The sequence below is a fragment of the Elephas maximus genome, chromosome 16, assembly GCF_024166365.1.
Source record: "Elephas maximus indicus isolate mEleMax1 chromosome 16, mEleMax1 primary haplotype, whole genome shotgun sequence".
NCBI lineage: Eukaryota > Metazoa > Chordata > Mammalia > Proboscidea > Elephantidae > Elephas > Elephas maximus.
This window is the reverse complement of record NC_064834.1, coordinates 66,069,447-66,090,619: the sequence shown is the minus strand read 5'-3', so window position 1 is coordinate 66,090,619 and position 21,173 is coordinate 66,069,447. Positions and strand designations below refer to the sequence as shown.

The 21,173-nt window shown below is 38.1% G+C and overlaps 1 protein-coding gene across 8 annotated transcripts in view; it reads right to left on the bottom strand.

Moving 5' to 3' along the window:
* ATRNL1 (attractin like 1) overlaps positions 1-21,173 on the bottom strand; it is a 685,371-nt gene that overhangs the window by 587,084 nt on the left and 77,114 nt on the right. The window lies entirely within an intron of this gene.

The following is a 21,173-nucleotide window of genomic DNA, read 5'->3' as shown; positions in this document are numbered from 1 at the left end:
AAAAACATGCCAAGTACTACATTAGGTGCTCGGATTAAAGTTCAGTAAGAATGGTCTTTCCAAAATGAACTTAAACTCTGAAAATACCAAATTTTGGGAGCAAAAGGAAAGCTTTCTTCTCACACACACTGCTATATTTATAAGCCACCTGAAAAAAGGCTTCATATTTTATGAGATCCTACTATTGTGATAGGCTGAGTTAGTCACTGATATTACAAGCACAAAAAACACATGATCCTTGCCATTAACAAACTTAGATCAATTCATACATTGAAAAAAATTTAGCACTCTACTTGTCCTTAATCTCTTGGTTCTTAAACCCATTTCTGCTTCTGTAGAGTTCTTTGTGCCGAGGATGAAAACCTAAAAAACTAAATTTCCAAGCCTCCCTTATAGCTGGGTTGCTGTTAGCTTCCACCAATGGGATGTACTGTGAGAGGTTAGAAGGCAAGAGGAAGAAGGGCATTCTGCTTTTGGCTCTGGCAGTAGAAGCAGGCAGCTAACTGCAGGGGGACTTTTCTAGCAACAGTAGCAGAGGTGGCTTCTGCTCAGTGGCAGCAGTGGCACCTTCAGTAGTTCAGTTGCAGACGTGGGCTCAAGTGCCCTAACCTGAGTGTGTAGTAGGTTCCAGATTTCTGAGTGACCCACTCCCTTTGGTGTCTCTAGCCCTTCTAACTTTTTTTTTTATTAATTAACTTAACGTAATTAATTCCCTGTATGCAATCCCACTCTGCTTTGTATATACAAAAAATGTTCTTATTTCCTAATGCAGATTCACTGATACAAGCACTAACTATATGCAAAGCATACTTTTAAGAATAGGCATATGAAAAACACACAGCTTCTTGCCCTTAAAAATTTAGATTATGAAGTACAACTACGTAGAAATTTATCATTAGTCTTCAAATATGCACCCAGACCATGCCACTTGCCTTTCCTCTAACTGGTCACCTAAACTACGGCATCCTAGGCAGCACACTGAAAATATCCAAATCAAATAACAGAAAATGAAGATGACACTTAAAAACTCTTTAAGTTTACACAATATGAATTACATAATTACAAATTTCTAATTATTCAATAGTCATAAAATATAGAAGTATCAAAAAGCAATGATTAAAGACAGCTGTACTTTGAGAAAACTAAAGGTGTAAGAATAAACTTTGTAGTACTCATGTAACTAATGGATATTGTATTTTGGTACTAATTCTCATTGAATGAGTAAATATCACCTTATCAAAAGTAATATGATCAATATTCTTTAATCTCTTGTTAAAGCAATACATGTATATTTAAGCATATATAAAGGTCTTTCATATCTGTATTCATTCTCCTTTTAATAAAGATAAAAACGCTCCTTACCAAAAAATACTAAAACAATAAGTGTATAATGTAAAAAATGAAACTCACCTTCTCCCCCAGCACACTAACTAGAGTTACAGATTATTTTCAAACTATGTTTCCAGCTGTTTTATTATCCATATATGAAGCACCTCACATGACCTACATGTACATATATACTTGTACAAAGATAAGAATCATACTATTTTGCAACTATTTTTTCACTCAACAAAACATTTGCAGCATCCTTCCATGTCCCATTTATTACTTTTTAACAGCTACATTCAGTTATACACATGATATACAACATTTAAATAACTCTACATCGTTGCTCATTTGAGTTTTTATTTGCCATTAAAAACAACCACGCAATAAACAACTTTGCAATTATCATCAGAGTCATTATCTAATAGAGCATACACTGTTATCTCAGGAAGTACCTTATTAACTCATTTAAACTTAATAACAACCCTTTGAGATAGGTACTATTTCTGTCTTCTGTTTACTTTTGAGGAAATTTAGAGTTGGACAAGTTAAATAACACACATCAAAATTTTAAAAATTACTAAGTGGTGGTGGGTTTAGGTGGCACAAGATGGTGTAGGCTCATCTCTCTCTGTTCCTGCCTGTTAAGAACAAACGTAGACCCCAGAAATAATGCGAGATAACCAAAGGATTCTGAAAGGTATAAAAAAGGAAGGCAGACAGCTAAATCAACACTCGTTGCTGTCGAGTCGATTCAGACTCATAGCGACCATATAGGACAGAGTAGAACTGCCCCATAGAGCTTCCCAGGAGCGCCTGGTGGGTTCGAACTGCCGACCCTTTGGTTAACAGCCGTAGCACTTAACAACTACGCCACCAGGGCTTCCGGCAGACAGTTAGGGACCCCAAAACCGGGAATAACATAGCAGCAGGTGCTTTATGGCACCCCCACCCCAAACCATCAGAAAAAGTCTACTCAAGCCTAGCATTTCCCAACCCCCAATACTGCTAACTCAAAAATGGGTGGTTTGAACCCACCCAGCGGTACTGCTGAAGAAAAGTCCTGGCAATCTGCTTCCATTAAGATTACAGCCAAGAAAACCTTGAAAGCAGTTTGCAAGAAATGACACATTACCCACAGAAGAACACTAATTCGAGTAACAGTGGATTTCTCATCTGAAACCATGGAGGCTCAAAGGAAGCAGCAGGCAACTTTTCAAGTGCTGAAAGAAAAAAACTGCCAAACACCAACTGGATATCCCAGAAAGCTATCCTTCAGGAATGAAAGGGAGAAAAGACTCTCAGGTGAACTAAAACTAAAATAAAATGGCATTTGTAGGCCTACCATTAAAGAACGGCAAAAGGATGTTCCCTCAAACAGAAATGGAATGATGAAAGAAGGAATTTTAAGGTACACTTAACCCAGACCATGGTCTTTTCAGTCACTTCATATGCATGCAAAAGATGCACCTGAAGAAAGAAAACAGAAAAAGAACTGATGCATTTGAATTGTGCGTTTGGCGAAGAACACTGAATATGCTGTGGACTGCCAAAAGAAAGAAAAAACAAGTCTTCGAAGAAATACAACCAGGATACTTCTTAAAAGCAATGATAATAAGACTTCATCTTGTTTGCTTTGGATGCCTCATCGGGAAAGACCAAGAAAAGAACATGACTTTTGGTAAAGTAGTGGGTCAGTGAAAACAAGGGAAACCCTCAATGAGATGGACTGATACAATAACCACAAGAATGAGCTCCAGCGACGTTTTGTTCTGTTATACATAAGACAGTCATGAGGCGAGGCTGACCTAAGGGCAACTAACAATAACAAATATATGAAAATAAATTTGAAAATCTAAAGGTATAAATCCTAGGGAAATACAGATTACTAAAACTGATCTCATTTAGAGTGAGAAAGCGTAAACAGGCCAGACTGTAAGTACAAATTACAAGGAGTGCATATTTCTTCTCAATATAACCAAAATTTTTAAAATATATAAAACAACAGAACAGCTAGCTGCCTTGTAAGAGCTGGGATCACCATCAATGAAAGAATGTTGAGCAGAGACAAAATGAACAGGATGTCATGAATCCTGAATGAGTACCTACTTAATATAGATAATGAATGTTTTCAAATATATGCATAATACTTATGTAGCTTAGAAACAGTTTTAAAAAGCACATGGTTTAATCATTTACTTACCAAAACTAATCTCTTTATTTTGATATTTTCTGAAACATTTAGCAAATATTAAAATGTATACGATCTTAGCAGCTTCTGTCACATAGACCTAGTAATTTATAAAAATGATTTTTTACTTGTTATATTGAAACTGTATCACTTTGCCTAGTTAGTCCTGAAAAGTTGCTGCACAAATGAAACTCGACAGCAAATGCCAAGCCTAACTTCAGCAAAATAAAAGTTTCCTTTTCATTATTGCTACGTTTAAGTTGTAAGGAATCCTGGTGATACAATGGTTAAGCGCTCAGCTGTTAACCAAAAGGTCAGCTGTTTGAACCCATCAACAGTTCTGTGGAAGAAAAGACCTGGCAATCCGCTCCCATAAAGATTACAGCCTAGGAAGCCCTATGGGGCAGTTCTACTTTATCATATAGGGTCACTGTGAGTCAGAATCAACTGGACAGCATATAGCATGATGAAATTATTTTTAAAGGGAATATTTTTTCTATTAAAAAAATCCTCAAGATGGAATTATCTTTAAAGGGGAGATTTCTTCTATTAAAAAATCATAATCCCCAGTACCTAATACGTATGCTTGATAGATCTGTATTTTCAGATAGCAGTTTTCTAAAAAGCAATATCCAATTTATACTTGAAATTCACCAAAGAATTTTGAAAACATGCAATGTTAAGAGCTGAAGAGAAAGTCACATGTAGTATCATTACACTTAATGGAGGGGGAAAAAAAAAAAAACTGCCTTTCTAAAAAACATTGCATCTAACGGTTTTTAAATCAAAAGAAAAAAGTTAACATAAAATGACACATTAGTAATGACTTCCCAACCACACCTTCCAAATTCTAAAGCCATGAAAAATACTAAAGCAAAACATCAATATTCTACTCACCTTGAGACTCACATTGAGATTCTTAGAAAGTTTATGAGGTATTGCTAACCTGAAGTGAAATAAATTTTCTTAAGGACTAACCCAGAAAAGCTTTATGGTCCAAGTTAGTAAAACCATCCACATAACTCCCCTTTGAGATTTATAGATACCCTAAAAGCCATCATTCTAAGTATAGTAAAAGGACAAGCTGACGTTTCCTTCACTGTCACGGCAGGTCACAGGAATTCTTACCATCTTCAGTTCAAAGGTATTTTCTGTATTACCAGATATGAAAAAAATATGTATCTACTTCCTCTAATGTTACTAATCTATTTTTGACATTTCATTTAAAAATAATTTCAAAGGGACAAACAAGTTACAAGAATAGTCAAAGAACTCCTCTGTACCCTTCACTGAGATTCACCAATTATTAATATTTTGTTCCATTGTTTCATCATTAGTTCCGCCCCATAAACACACTCATTCTTTTTCTGACCCACTGAATTGTATACTTCATTGCCATTTACTCATAAATACTTTATGGTATATTTCTCTTTACGGCTCAATAATATTCCGCTGTATGGATGTACCACATATTGTTTATCCATCTGCTGATGGACACTTGGATTTTTTCCACTTTTGGCTATTGTGAATAATGCTGCAAGTATACAAGAATCTGTTTGAGTCCCCGCTTTCAAGTCTTCTGAGTATACACTTGCCTGAAATTATTTTGACACTCAAATTGTGCCAGATTTTGCCCCTGGAACCCTCTTCAAGCTGTTTCCTATGCTCTTTTGACAGGACCCCATCCCTTTCTTGGGTACTGCCTTAATTTAACAAGAAGTATCGGGCTCACCTTGTACTTCCCCTGCCACAGTCCTAGAATCAGCCATTCTTCCAAGGAGCCCTGGTTCCTTCTCATGGGGAATATTAGAAACCAGATCTGGGAATATGGGCGCTAGGTGCGGTCACTACTACTGGAGTATCTTAGCTTCTAAGCCCTTTCAGAAGGACACCTCTTTCTGTCCTCTACCTAATCATAACCTCATAATGATACCTCCAATATCAATCCATTTGTGCAGATTCTTCCTTGCCGTCTCCATTTCATATTTGTATCTCCAGTTTTTTCACATCAAGAACCCTGATTCCCAGCAACATCAACACATGTACTAATTTTTCCAACTAAAGACACCTAAAATAATACCCTCAAAAAACAAAAGATTCGTTTGTATTTCTTCATCCAACCACACCTAGATTAAGTGTATATAGTTAAACATTGTGCCCAAGAGTCACCTGGATTAGTTCTCTTATCCCCCATTCAGTGTGGCTATATTATTTATTTGAAACAGGGTCGGGCTCATTTGTTTCAGTTTATGCTGCTTTAGAGGGCTTTTTCTTTCCCCCTTCTTCCTTTCCCTGCTAATTTAATTTTTTAATAAGTAAACTATCAATACACTTCTAAAAGTCAAACTATTTTAAAAAACTATAAACTCAAGGAAATACATCTCCATCCCTTATCCTTCCCACTCCTTTATAAGTAACCAACATCCACTTACCACTCTTGTAAGTAACCAAAATCATCGTTTTCTGGTTTATTCTTCTTGCATTCCTTTTTGCTCAAATAAGCAGACATGAGTATATTTTACTTCCCTTACTTTCTTACACAAACAGTAAAATACTATTTCGTATTTTACTTTGTCACTTAATATATCCTGGAAATCATTTCATATGACTTCAAAGAGATCTTCATTCTTTTTTACAGTTGCATAGTGCTCCGATATTTGGACGTAGCATACTTTATTCATCACTCTCTTATATTTGGGCACTGGAATGACTTCCAAGTGATATTTCAAAGAATAACCTTTGTATATGTATTTTTTTTATTTCTGCAATTGTATCTGCAGGATAAATTCCTAGAAATGGAACTGATCTGTATTTTTATTAGATATTGGAGCAGTTTCAAAATGCAGCCCAAGTTCTTTTAAACTCCTCCCATCAAGAGGTGGATTCTATGGCCCCTCCCCTTAAATCTGGGCAGGCTTGTGACTGCTTCAACCAATAGAAGACAGAAGAAGTGAGGCTATGTGACTTCCAAGACTAGATCATAAAAGCTATGCAGTGTCTTCCTATTTTTTTTGGAATGATTGATTTCCTAATGTTTCATCATGGCTGCCTTATCATCTGTGCATTATTTATAACTCCCTTAATAGTAGAAATTATTTGTAATTTCCCAAATAAAATTCTTTCACTTGAAGTCTGGTCTCATGTCTGCTTCACTGAAAACCCAGGCTAAGAAGGACTCCACATTTCCTACCAACTGCTACCCATTTTCTTCGCTCTGCTTCACATGCAACATTTCTTGAAAGAATTGGCTCTACCCATTGTTTCCAATTCCATGCCTCTCATTCCCTCTTAAATCCAATCCAGTCAGGCTTTCATCCCACCATTACACAGAATCTGTGTTCACCAACATCACCAATAACCTACAGAGCACTAAATCCAATGGTTAATCCTTACTGCTCATTGTACTTGATCCAGCAGCAACATTTGGCACAGCTGAAGCCTCTCTTGCTTCCACACTCTTTATCACCCCCTTCTTCTCTATCATTGTAACATCCTCGAACTCGATCCTTTTCCTCTCGTCTTTATCTATACCCATTTCCTTAGTGATTCTATCTAGTCTCGTGGCTTTAAAGCACTACATGTAGTCAAAGAAGTCTCAAAATTATGTCTCCAGGCCAGATCTCTCTCTAGAACTCCAGGCTCATATATCCAACTGCCTACTTGACATTTTTCACGTTGTTGTCTAATGGAGATCCCACCCACAACATGTCCAAACTGAACTCTTGATCTTCAACCCACCTTCATTTTAAACCTACTTGAGAATCGTCTACATGTCAGTTGATGGCAATTTCATCTTTCTAGTTGCTCAGGCCAAAAACCTGTATCATCCCTGACTCCTCTCTTTTTATCATACTCCACATCTAAACTCTCAGCAAATACTATTGGCTCTGCCTTAAAAACATATAAGACAAGCTAACTAATTCTTACCATCTCCAAAGCTACCACCATCCTTTAACCTTGATTACTGTACTTCCTAACTGGCTTCCCTAGAGTCTATTTTCAAGACAGCAGCCAAAACGGCTCATTTAAAAATCACGCCATTCGCTTCCTTAAAAAACTAGAAATAGAACTACCTTACAAACCAGCAATCCCACTCCTTGGAATATACCCTAGAGAAATTAGAACCTTTACACAAGCAGATATATGCACACCCATGTTCACTGCAGCACTGTTTACAAGAGCAAAAAGAAGGAAGCAACAAAGGTGCCCATCAACAGATGAATGGATAAATTACAGTATATTCATACAATGGAATACTACACACCAATACAGAACAATGATGAATCCGTGAAACATTTCATAATGTGGAAGAATCTGCAAGGCATTATGCTGAGTGAACTTAGTCAGCTGCAAAAGGACAAATATTGTATAAGATCACTATCTTAAGAAATCTAAAAATAGTTTAAACAGAGAAGAAAATATTCTTTGATGGTTACGAAAGTGGGGAGGAAGGGAGGGAGAGGGCTATTCACTAATTAGACAGTAAATAAGAAAAATTTTAGGTGAAGGGAAAGACAACACACAGTACCGGAGAGGTCCACACAACTGGACTAAACCAAAAGCAAAGAAGTTTCCTGAATAAACTGAACACTTCGAAGGCCAGTGTAGCAGTGGCGGGGTTGTGGGGACCATGGTTTCAGGGGGCATCTAAATCAACTGGCATAATAAAATCTATTAACAAAACATTCTGTATCCCACTTTGGAAAGTGGCGTCTGGGGTCTTAAACGCTAGCAAGCGGCCATCTAAGATGCATCAATTGGTCTCAACCCACCTGGAGCAAAGGAGAATGAAGAACACTAAGGACACAAGGTAATTATGAGCCCAAGAGACAGAAAGGGCCACATATACCAAAGATTACATCAACCTGAGACCAAAAGAACTTGATGGTGCCCAGCTACAACCAATGACTGCCCTGACAGGGAACACAACAGAGAACCCCTGAGGGAGCAGGAGGGCACTGGGATGCAGACCCCAAATTCTCGTAAAAAGACAAGATTTAATGGTCTGACTGAGACTAGAAGGACCCTGCAGGTCACAGTCCGCAGATCTTCTGTTAGCCCAGGACAGGAACCATTCCCAAAGCCAACTGGACTATGGGATAGAAAATGATACTGGTTAAGAATGAGCTTCTTGGGAGGCGGAGCCAAGATAGTGGAATAGACACACACTTCCGTCAAGCCCTCTTTACAACAAAGACCTGAAAAAACAAGTGAAACGAGTATATTTGTGACTAGCTGAGAGGCCCAAGCATCAAAGGCAAGCTTAGACAACGAACTGAGGGGTAGGGGGGAGGAAGAGACCATTGAGAAGTGAAGAGGAGTTACTGGACCTGAATCGCGGGGAGCCCTCAAGCACCATTCCCGAGCGGCGCCGGCGGGCCAATACTAATGTTTGGTCACAGTTTCCTCAGGGGGAAGCAGCCAGCCACACAGCCTACTCACACCTCTGGAACCTGAGGAAAACGGCACTCTCAGCAAAAGCTAAGTACCTGCATACATTTTACCGCGCCCCCCCTCCACCCCCAGCCAGCTTCAGCGGATGAATCCCTGGGCCTGAGATAGACCCTGGGGAGCACCTAGAGCCTTCCTCCTGGCCTTGGGAAAGGAAAAAATTTGCAATTGTGGGGAAAAGATCATTTGCTAGCTCCATTAACCAGGGGAGCTCATGACAGAAGCGGCTCCTGTCCAGGCATAAACCATCCATGGACCTTGAGCACCTTTCCCTTCTGCATGGACCTGTGTGGGCCTATTTTGGGAGAATAGGCCCTTGTTGGCAAACTCCAAACATTTCAGCTGTGCGGTGGAGAGGTGAGTGTTTGATGTTGGACACTGCTTTGCCTATTAAACAAGGTCCCCACCTACCCATATCAGGGACCTAAGGACTGCTAGCTCCACTCAGGTAACCCAGCCACAAGCGACAGGGGTCCAAAGATAACTGGTACCTCCCAGCCCTTACAACCAAAAACTTTGGGTGCCCATGGTCCCTCTGCAGAACCCATCCACCAGCACGCTCTAGGGAACAGAGACACATTTTCCTCAGAGACACTTGGGGGTCGGTTCTCAGACCCCTGGCCTTTTTCAGAGCATGACCCCCTGCTGCAATCAGATACCAGTATATACACCAATCACCCCTGCCCTTCTAAGACTGTAGGACAGAGCCTGTACCACACACTTAATGATCAGCTACCTGGAAACCTGAGATGAATTCATACAAGAAATCTGAATGGACTCCTAGATTGATATACCTGATAACAGCTCTAGCCAGCTGGGAACAGGACACCAGAGCTCCAAGGGCGAAAATAATCAAGCTACCTCACTCAAGCAACCCATGGGGGTATACCAAAACAAAACAAAGCAAGGAGCTACGACACAGTAAGCAAGCATAAACTAACACAATAACTTAAAGATGGCTCAGAGAAAACAGTCAATATCAAGTCATATACATAAACAGACCATGGTCACCTCAACAGGTTCTCAAAACAAAGAATCCAGGGATCTTCTAGATGAAAGTGCATTCCTGGAATTACCAGATGCAGAATACAAAAGTTTAATATACAGAACCCTTCAAGACATCAGGAAGGAAATGAGGCAATACGCAGAACAAGCCAAGGAACACACAGATAAAGCAACAGTGAAGAAATTAGAAAGATTATTCAGGAACATAATGAAAAGTTTAATAAGCTGGAAAAATCCATAGACAGACAGCAATCAGAAATTCAGAAGATTAACAATAAAATTACAGAATTAGAGAACTTAAGAGAAAGTCAGAGGAGCAAAATTGAGCAAGCAGAAGCTAGAATTTCTGAACTCAAAGATAAACCACATGGCACTAATATATTTGAAGAAAAATCAGATAAAAGAATTTTAAAAAATGAAGAAACCTTAAGAATCATGTGGGACTCTATCAAGAGAAATAACCTACGAGTGATTGGAGTACTAGAACAGGGAGGGATAATAAAAAATACAGAGAAAACTGTTGAAGATTTGTTGGCAGAAAACTTCCCTGATACTGTGAAAGATAAGACGATATCTATCCAAGATGCTCATCGAACTCCACATAAGGTAGATCTTAAAAGAAAGTCACCAAGACATAATCAAGCTTGCCAAAACCTAAGATAAACAGAGAATTATAAGAGCAGCGAGGTATAAAAGAGAAGTCACCTACAAGGGAGAGCCAATAAGAATAAGCTCGGACTACTCGGCAGAAACCATGCAGGCAAGAGGGCAATGGGATGACATATTTAAAAAATTCAAGGAAAAAAACTGCCTGCCAAGAATCATATATCCATCAAAACTGTCTCTTAAATATGAAGGTGAAATGAAGACATTTCCAGAGGAACACAAGTTGAGGGAATTCGTAAAAACCAAACCAAAACTACAAGAAAAACTAAAGGCAGTTCTTTGGTTAGAAAATCAATAATACCAGGTTATCAACCCAAGAATAGAACACTGGGCAGAGCAACCAGAAGTCAACCCAGACAGGGAAATCCAAAAAAAAAACACAAAGCAAGATTATTTTTTTTAAAAAGCCCAAAACACGGTAACAGCTAAGTTATTATATAAAAGAAGACAACATTAAAATAATAAAGAGGGACTAAGAAATGTAATCACAGATCTTCCATATGGAGAGGAAGACACAGTGATACAAAGAAATAAAAGTTAGTTTTAAATTTAGAAAAACAGGGGTAAATAATAAGGTAACCACAAAGGGCACAAACTATCCTACTCATCAAAATAAAATACAAGCGAAAAATACAGACTCAGCAGAAACAAAATCAACAACAAATATGAGGAAAGGACATTATATAAAGAAAATCTACTCAGCACGTAAAATCAAGTGGGAAAAAGAAACTGTCAACACACCAAAAAAAGACATCAAAATGATAACACTAAATTCATACCTATCCGTAATTACCCTGAATGTAAATGGACTAAATGTACCAATAAAGAGACAGAGAGTGGCAGAATGGATTAAAAAACAAAATCCATCTTGATGCTACCTACAAGAGACACACCTTAAACATAGAGACGCAAACAAATTAAAACTCAAAATATGGAGAAAAATACATCAAGCAAACAACAATCAAAAAAGAGCAGGAGTGGCAATATTAATTTCTGACGAAATAGACTTTAAAGTTAAATCCATCAGAAAGGATAAGGAAGGATACTATATAATGATTAAAGGGACAATATACCAAGAAGATATAACCATATTAAATATTTATGCACCGAACAACAGGGCTGCAAGATACATAAAACAAACTCTATCAGCATTGAAAAGTGAGATAGACAGCTCTACAATACTAGTAGGAGACTTCAACACACCACTTTCGGTGAAGGACAGGACATCCAGAAAGAAACTCAATAAAGACACGGAAGATCTAAATGCCACAATCAACCAACTTGACCTCGTAGACATATACAGAACACTCCACCCAACAGCAACTAACTATACTTTCTTTTCTAGTGCACATGGAACGTTCTCGAGAATAGACCACATGTTAGCTCATAAAGCCAGCCTTAGCAGAATCCAAAACACTGAAATATTACAAAGCATCTTCTCTGATCATAAGGCCATAAAAGTGGAAATCAGTAACAGGAAAAGTAGGGAAAAGAAATCAAACACTTGGAAACTGAACAATACCCTGTTCAAAAAAGACTGGGATTATAGAAGACATTAAGGATAGAATAAAGAAATTTAGAAAATCCAGTGAGAATGAAAACACTTCCTATTAGAACCTTCGGGACACGGCAAAAGCTGTGCTCAAAGGCCAATTTATATCAATAAATACACACATCCCAAAAGAAGAAAGGGCCAAAATCAAAGAATTATCCCTACAACTTCAACAAATATAAAGAGAGCAACAAAAGAAACCCACAGGCACCAGAAGAAAACAAATAATACAAGTTAGAGCTGAACAAAATGAAATAGAAAACAGAAAAACAATTGAAAGAATTAACAAGACCAAACGCTGGTTTTTTGAAAAAATCAACAAAATTGATAACCACTGGCTAAACTGACAAAAGAAAAACAGGAGAGGAAGCAAATAACCCGAATAAAAACTACGATGGGCGATATTACAACAGACACAACTGAAATTAAAAGAATCATATCAGATTACTATGAAAAACTATACTCAAACAAATTTGAAAACCTAGAAGAAATGGATGAATTCCTAGAAACACACTACCTACCTAAACTAACACAAACAGAGGTAGAACAACTAAGTAGACCCATAACAAAAGAAGAGATTGAAAAGGTAATCAAAAAACTCCCAACAAAAAAAAGTGCTGGTCCAGACGGCTTCACTGCAGAGTTCTACCAAACTTACAGAGAGGAGTTAACACCACTACTACTAAAGGTATTTCAGAGCATAGAAAAGGACAGAATACTCCCAAACTCATTCAATGAAGCCACCATATCCCTGATATCAAAACCAGGTAAAGACGCCACAGGCAAAGAAAATTATAGACCTATATCCCTCATGAATGCAGACGCAAAAATCCTCAACAAAATTCTAGCCAATAGAAGTCAACAACATATCAAAAAAATAATTCACCATGACCAAGTGGGATTCATGCCAGGTATGCAGGGATGGTTCAACATTAGAAAAACAATTAATGTAATCCACCACATAAAACAAAAGACAAGAATCACATGATTTTATCAATTGATGCAGAAAACGCATTTGACAAAGTTCAACACTCATTCATGATAAAAACTCTCAGCAAAATAGGAATAGAAGGAAAATTCCTCAACATAATAAAGGGCATTTATACAAAGCCGACAGCCAGGATCACCCTAAATGGAGACAGCCTGAAAACATTCCCATTGAGATCGGGAACCAGGCATGGATACCCTTTATCATCACTCTTATTCAACATTGTGCTCGAAGTCCTAGCCAGAGCAATCAGGCTAGATAAAGAAATAAAGGGCACCCAGATTGGCAAGGAAGAAGTCAAAGTATCTCTATTTGCAGATGACATGATCTTATACACAGAAAACCCTAAGGAATCCTCCAGAAAACTACCAAAACTAACAGAACAGTTCAGCAGAGTATCGGGATACAAGATGAACATACAAAAATCAGTTGGAGTCCACATCACCAACAAAAAACATAGAAAAGGAAATCACCAAATCAATGCCATTTGCAATAGCCCCCAAGAAGATAAAATACTTAGGAATAAATCTTACCAGAGATATAAAAGGTTTATACAAAGACAACTATAGTACACTTCTGCAAGAAACCAAAAGAGACTTACATAAGTGGAAGAACATACCTTGCTCGTGGATAGGAACACTTAACATTATAAAAATGTCTATTCTACCAAAAGCGATCTATAGATTTAATGCAATTCCGATCCAAATCCCAACAACATTCTTTAATGAGTTGGAGAAACAAATCACCAACTTCATATGGAAGGGAAAGAGGCCCTGGATAAATAAGGCATTACTGAAAAAGAAGAACAAAGTGGGAGGCCTTACTTTACCTGATTTTAGAACCTATTATACTGCCACAGTAGTCAAAACAGCCTGGTACTGGTACAACAACAGATACATGGACCAAGGGAACAGAACTGAGAATCCAGGCATAAATCCATTCACATATGAGCAGTTGATATTTGACAAAGGCCCCAAAACAGTTAAATGAGGAAAAGACAATCTTTTTAACAAATGGTGCTGGCATAACTGGATATCTATCTGCAAAAAAATGAAACAAGACCCATACCTCACTCCATGCACAAAAACTAACTCAAAATGGATCAAAGACCTAAATATAAAATCTAAAACAATAAATATCATGGAAGAAAAAATAGGGACTACGTTAGGAGCCCTAATACATGGTGTAAACAGTATACACAACATTATAAAGAATGTAGAAGAAAAACTAGATAACTGGGAGCTCCTAAAAATCAAACACCTATGCTCAACCAAAGACTTCACCAAAACAATAAAAAGACTTCTTACAGACTGGGAAAAAGTTTTTAGCTATGACATTTCTGATCAGTGCCTGATCTCTAAAATCTACATGATAGTGCAAAAACTCAACAGCAAAAAGATGAATAACCCAATTAAAAAATGGGCACAAGATATGAACAGACACTTCACTAAAGAAGACATTCAGGTAGCTAACAGACACATGAGGAAACGTTCACGATCATTAACCATTAGAGAAATGCAGATCAAAACTACAATGAGGTTTCATCTTTCTCCAACAAGGCTGGCATTAATCCAAAAAACACAAAATAATAAATGTTGGAGAGGCTGTAGCGAGACTGGAACACTTATACACTGCTGGTGGGAATGTAAAATGGTACAAACACTTTGGAAATCAATTTGGTGCTTCCTTAAAAAGCTAGAAATAGAACTACCATATGATCCAGCAATCCCACTCCTTGGAATATATCCTAGAGAAATAAGAGCCTTTACACGAACAGATATATGCACACCCAGGTTTACTGCAGCACTGTTTACAACAGCAAAAAGATGGAAGCAACCAAGGTGCCCATCAATGGATGAATGGATAAATAAATTATGGTATATTCACACAATGGAATACTACACATCGATAAAGAGCAGTAAGGAATCTGTTATCTTTCATAGCATGGAGGAACCTGGAAGGCATTATGCTGAGTGAAATTTGTCCGTTGCAAAAGGACAAATATTGTATAAGACCACTATTGTAAGAACTTGAGAAATAGTTTAAACTGAGAAGAAAACATTCTTTTGTGGTTACGAGAGGGGAGAGGGAGGAAGGGAGGGTGGGAGAGGTGCATTCACTAATTAGATAGTAGATAAGAACTACTTTAGGTGAAGGGAAAGACAGCACACAATACAGCGGAGGTCAGCACAATTGGACTAAACCAAAAGCAAAGCAGTTTCCTGAATAAACTGAATGCTTCAAAGGCCAGCGTAGCAGGGACAGGGGTCTGGGGACCATGGTTTCAGGGTACATCTAAGTCAACTGGCATAATAAAATCTATTAAGAAAACATTCTGCATCCCACTTTGAAGAGTGGCGTCTGGGGTCTTAAACGCTAGCAAGCAGCCATCTAACATGCATCAATTGGTCTCAACCCACCTGGAGCAAAGGAGAATGAAGAACACCAAGGACACAAGGTGATTACAAGCCCAAGAGACAGGAAGGGCCACATGAACCAGAGACTACATCATCCTGAGACCAAAAGAACTAGATGGTGCCCAGCTATAACCACTGACTGCCCTGACAGGGAACACAACAAAGAACTCCTGAGGGAGCAGGAGAGCAGTAGGATGCAGACCCCAAATTCTCATAAGACCAGACTTAATGGTCTGACTGAGACTAGAAGGACCCCGGTGGTCATGGTCCCCCGACCTTCTGTTGGCCCAGGACAGGAACCATTCCCGGAGCCAACTCTTCAGACATGGATTGGACTGGACAGTGGGTTGGAGAGGGATGCTGCTAAGGAGTGAGCTTCTTGGATCAGGTGGACACTTGAGACTTGAGATGTAGGCATCTCGTGCCTGGAGGGGAGATGAGAGGGTAGCGGGGGTTAGAAGCTGGTGAAATGGACACAAAAAGAGAGAGTGGAGGGAAGGAGCGGGCTGTCTCATTAGGGGGAGAGTAATTGGGAGTATGTAGCAAGGTATATTTAAGTTTTTGTGTGAGAGACTGATTTCATTTGTAAACTTTTACTTAAAAAGCACAATAAAAATTATTAGAAAAAAAAAAAACGAGCTTCTTGGATCAAGTAGGCACTTGAGACCATGTGGGCATCTCCTGTCTGAAGGGAAGATAAGAGGGCAAAGGGGGTCAGAAGCTGACTAAATGGACACAAAAACAGAGAGTGGAGGGAAGGAGTGTGTTGTCCCATTAGGGAGAGAGCAACTAGGAGTATACAGCAAGGTGTATGTAAATTGTTGAATGAGAGACTGACTTGATTTGTAAAGTTTCACTTTAAGAACAATAAAAATTAAAATAAATAAAAATCACAACATTGTTCTGCTCAAAATCTTGCATTGTCTTCTCATTTCAAAGTAAAAGGCAAAAGCCATACAATGACCTATAAGGCCTCATGTTATGTGGCTCCTTACTACTCATCTGATCTCATCTCTTTAACTGCTATCCTCCCCACACTTATTACTCTTCTCCAGACTCCTTAACCCCAAAAAAACCAAACCCACTGCTGTCGAGTCTATTCAGGCTCATAGCAACTCCAAAGAACAGAGAAGAACTGCCCCATAGGGTTTCCAAGGCTGTAATCTTTATGGAAGCAGACTGCCACATCTTTCTCTCATGGAGTGACTGCTGGGTTTGAACCGCCGACCTTTCGGTTTGTAGCTGAGTGCTTAACCACTGGATCACCAGGGCTCTTTCAGATTGCATACTATTTCTTAAACATGCTTTGCCTGTTCTTGCCCTTTGGCCTTTATACTAGCTTTTCCTCTCCCAAGAACATTCCTCCCCCAGATATCCACATAGGCAACTCTCGTTTTCTTCCATTTTCTACTCAAAACTCATCTTCAGGAAGCTGGCCTTCCTATCTTAAATTATAACCACCTCCTGCTCTCAGGATTCTTGATTCCCTTATCTTCCACTATTTTTATTAAACTTTTCTTATAACTCATCATATGGTATTCATATTTATAATGTTTAGTTTATTGTCTGTCTCTCCTGCTAGAAATAAGTTCTTCAAAGGTAAGGAAAAATCCCTAATGTATCATCTGTTAATATGCATTACTGCATGTCTAGCACCAAGTGAAACCAAAATCATGCTCATATAACCTATAAAGTCAATGTTCCAAGGTACTCTTCAGCTCAACAGATACTCTAAAACTTCTCACTCATTGAACAGGGATAACAGCTATAGACTTTTAACTATAGTCTCAACAGTTAAAAAATTATTATCTAGTATCTTAGACATTGTTTAAACATTAATTTTTAATGCTCAAACCAGATGGTTTCTTTGTTCTAAAACCCCAAAAACCAGATCTATTGCTGTTGAGTCAATTCCAACTCATAGCAAACCTATAGGACGGGTAGAACCGCCCCATAGGGTTTCCAAGACTATAATCTTTACAGAAGCAGATTGCCACAGCTTTCTCCGATGAAACATCTGGTGAGTTCAAACTGCTGACCTTTCAGTTAGCAGCCAAGTGCTTAGCCACTACGCCACCAGGGCTCCATCTTTGTTCTATATCAGATAGCAAGAAACTCAAAAAAGATTCACAGCACTGAGCACAGAACCAGCAATACTTCACAGCCATTTGAAATACGGTTAAAAGCTGGATAAATGGTCATATTGATATGTGTTAGCTAGAAGGTTTTTTTGTCTTATATAAATTGCTACAAATGGTGACATAACTTAATCGGAGTATACTTCAGAGCTAAGTTTTATATAAAAAAAAAATACCCTATTTTTTCATGAATTACCCTGATATAGTTTCAGCTTTCTTTTACTTTTCCAACAATGATGAGTAAAGAGATAATCCCGTCTTTAATACAAACACATTTATTTTCTTAGTTTTCTAGAAGCTTTAAACTTGTAAGGATACTCAAAGCAAATCCAACCTACATTTGGGTATCTGATGACATTAAAGTCAGTCAGAAAAAAGAGCCTAAACTTAAGGCATCACACTATACTAGTTCCCACTAAGAAGAGAAACAAAAAGTAAATCCTCTCTGTGAAAATAACCATTCACTTTACAAACTAAGATGATACATGATCCCATTACTATGTTCAAAGCAACTCTTCATAACAAGTATCATTCCCTGAAGTATATTTTTCTGAGTTAGTGAACTTAATTATACCAACAATATCTTTAAAGTATACAGGCAATCCTCTGGTTACGAACAAGATCTGTTCCTGTGTCTTCAAGAATCTGAAGGTAAATTGGAACAGGTGCATACAATTCTTATTTAGCCTTACTTCAGTGCAAGAAACAATGATTTAAAAGCTGCATGTGCAGCAGGTAAAGGTGATTGTGATGAAGAATCTGTTGTGAGTAGGGGTTCAATCGTTTCAAAATCAGGACAAATTTACATAACTTTAAAGGACAAGGAGGAGTTGTCCTTAAGCTAGACATTCCTAACCCAGGGAACTACTTGTATTTACACATTGCTTTGTACTAATTTTCTTCATAAGTACTTTTCAAAGTGAAAGTACTACTAATAGGCTATTCTTGACACCTCATAGTTTCAACATTTAAACAGCAAATTAAAAATGAATTAGGAGTAAATAAGTAATAAGTTGATTTTGCTGATAAGATCAAATTTTACAGATAAGGTGGTAAGTTTACTTTGTACTTAAATAATTCACAAAATTTTAAAACTGCTCATAATCCATGTATTATTGCTATAAAAGGCATAAATCATGTATTCTTCCTCTCTGCATCTTATAGTACATTCATAAGTATGTCTAACAAGTAATTAACAAGACAAAAATCAACCCAAAATAACCAGTAGATTATTTAGAAATAGTATTCAATTATAAAATAAACTGTAAGAAAAGCTCTACAAATTACTTAAAAATTTGCCAAAACCATAACTGAAATTCTGTGAACTGAGGAGATCGTGGCCACCTGAAGCAAAAGAGAGTGATAGGGACATCAGGGCCAAAACCCCAGGGAATGAATTTCCTTGGGTAATTGGGTATCTAAAGGTACCAAAAAAAAAAAAATCCAAACCCAGTGCTGTTGAGTCGATTCCAACTCATAGCGACCCTATAGGACAGAGTAGAACTGCCCCATAGATTTTCCAAAAAGCACCTGGTGGATTCAAACTGCGGACCCCTGGGTTAGCACCTGTAGCAATTAATCACTACACCACTAAGGTTTCTCCAAGCATGTGTAATTAGGAGAGCCACACACATGCACAGAAAGACCTAAATTCTCAGCTTTCTCCTGGGTGGATCTCCCAGCCCAATGTAAGCCTGGTTAAGGACTGCCTTAGCACAGAGCCAGTCTGCAAAGACTGCAAGAGGTTGTTTTTGCTATTGTTGTTTTCCAGTGGTTTTCTTCAGTTTGTTTCTGCAAAAATGGTTTGGAAAAGTCACAAAGCTGATGGACTATCACAGCCTTGAACAATAAGAGAGGAAAGGAGAAAGGAAGATAAAGAAACCTAGCAAACCCTGAGGAAGGGGGAGAATCTGAGTTCTAGAACTATCACATCATATGAATTCAAATGTCCCGTTTTCAACAAAAAATTCAGAAGACATACAAAGAAACACAGAATAATGGCTTTTTCAAAGGAACAAAATAAACTCACAAAAACCACCTTCTAGGAAGACCAGACATTGGAATAATTAAAAAAAATAATGGTCAAAAATTTTCCAAATCAGACAAAAGATGTGAAATTGCACACATAAGAAGTTCAATGAACCCCAAGTAGGATAAACCTAAGGAGATCCACACAGAAACACATATTATAGTCAAATTATCAACAACCAAATATAGAGAATCTTAAAAGTAGAGAGAGAAAAGTGAACCCTCACATACAAAGACGCTTCAGTAAGATTAAGTGTTGACTTCTTAGGAACCATGGAGGCCATGAAGCAGTAGGGCAGTATATTCAAACTGTCATTCAAGAATCACATACTGTCCTTCAAAACTAAGGATGAAATTAAGACACTTCCAGATAGACAAAAGCTGACTCAGCTGATTATTACCAGGTCAGCCATAAAGAAAATGCTAAAGGGAACCCATTGTTTGAAATGTGAGGACACAGATAATAATTCAAGAAATATTGTATGAAGAAATAAAGATCAGCAGTAAAGGTAATTTCAAGGACATATATGATGGCCAGTTTTGCTGAGAAATTAGAATGACTCAGCCACGTTTTGCTTCAATGCTTTCCAAGAATTTGTTATGACAATAATGTATGTAAGCAGCCTATGTTCAGTGCAGCATTGCTTACTGACCGCTGTTGCTGTTGTTAGCTGCCACTGAGTCAGCTCTGACTCATAGCTACCCTATGGCCAATAGAAAAAAGTAGTGCCTGGTACTGCACCATCCTAGCAATCATTGATATATTTGAGCCCATTCTTGCACCTGCTGTGTCCATCCATCGGGTTGAAAGTCTTCATCTTTTTTGCTGGCATTCTATTTTAACAAGCATGATGTCCTTCTCCAGGGACCGGTCCCTTCTGATAACATGTTCACAGATATGAGACAAGTCTTGACATTCTCACTTCTAAGAAACACTCTAGCTATACTTCTTTACAAGACAGATTCATTTGTTCTTCTGGCAGTCGACAGTATAGTCAACATTCTTCACCAACATCATAATCAGAATGCATCAAATCTTCTTCAGTCTTCCTAATTCATTGTCCAGCTTTCTCATGCACATCAGGTGACTGAAAATACCATGGCTTGGGTCAGCACACCTTAGCCCTTAAAGTGACATCTTTGCTTCCGACACTTTAAAGAGGTCTTTTGCAGCAGATTTGCCCAATACATTATTTGATTTCTTGACCTCTGCTTTCGTGGTCATTGATAGTGGATCCAAGTAAAATGAAATCCTGACAACTTCAACCTTTTTTCCATTTAACATGATGTTGCTTATTGGTCCAGTTGTGAGGATTTTCATTTTCTTTATGTTGAAATGAAATCCATATTGAAGGCTATAGTCTTTGATCTTTATCAGTAAGTGCTTCAAGTCTTCTTTACTTCCAGCTAG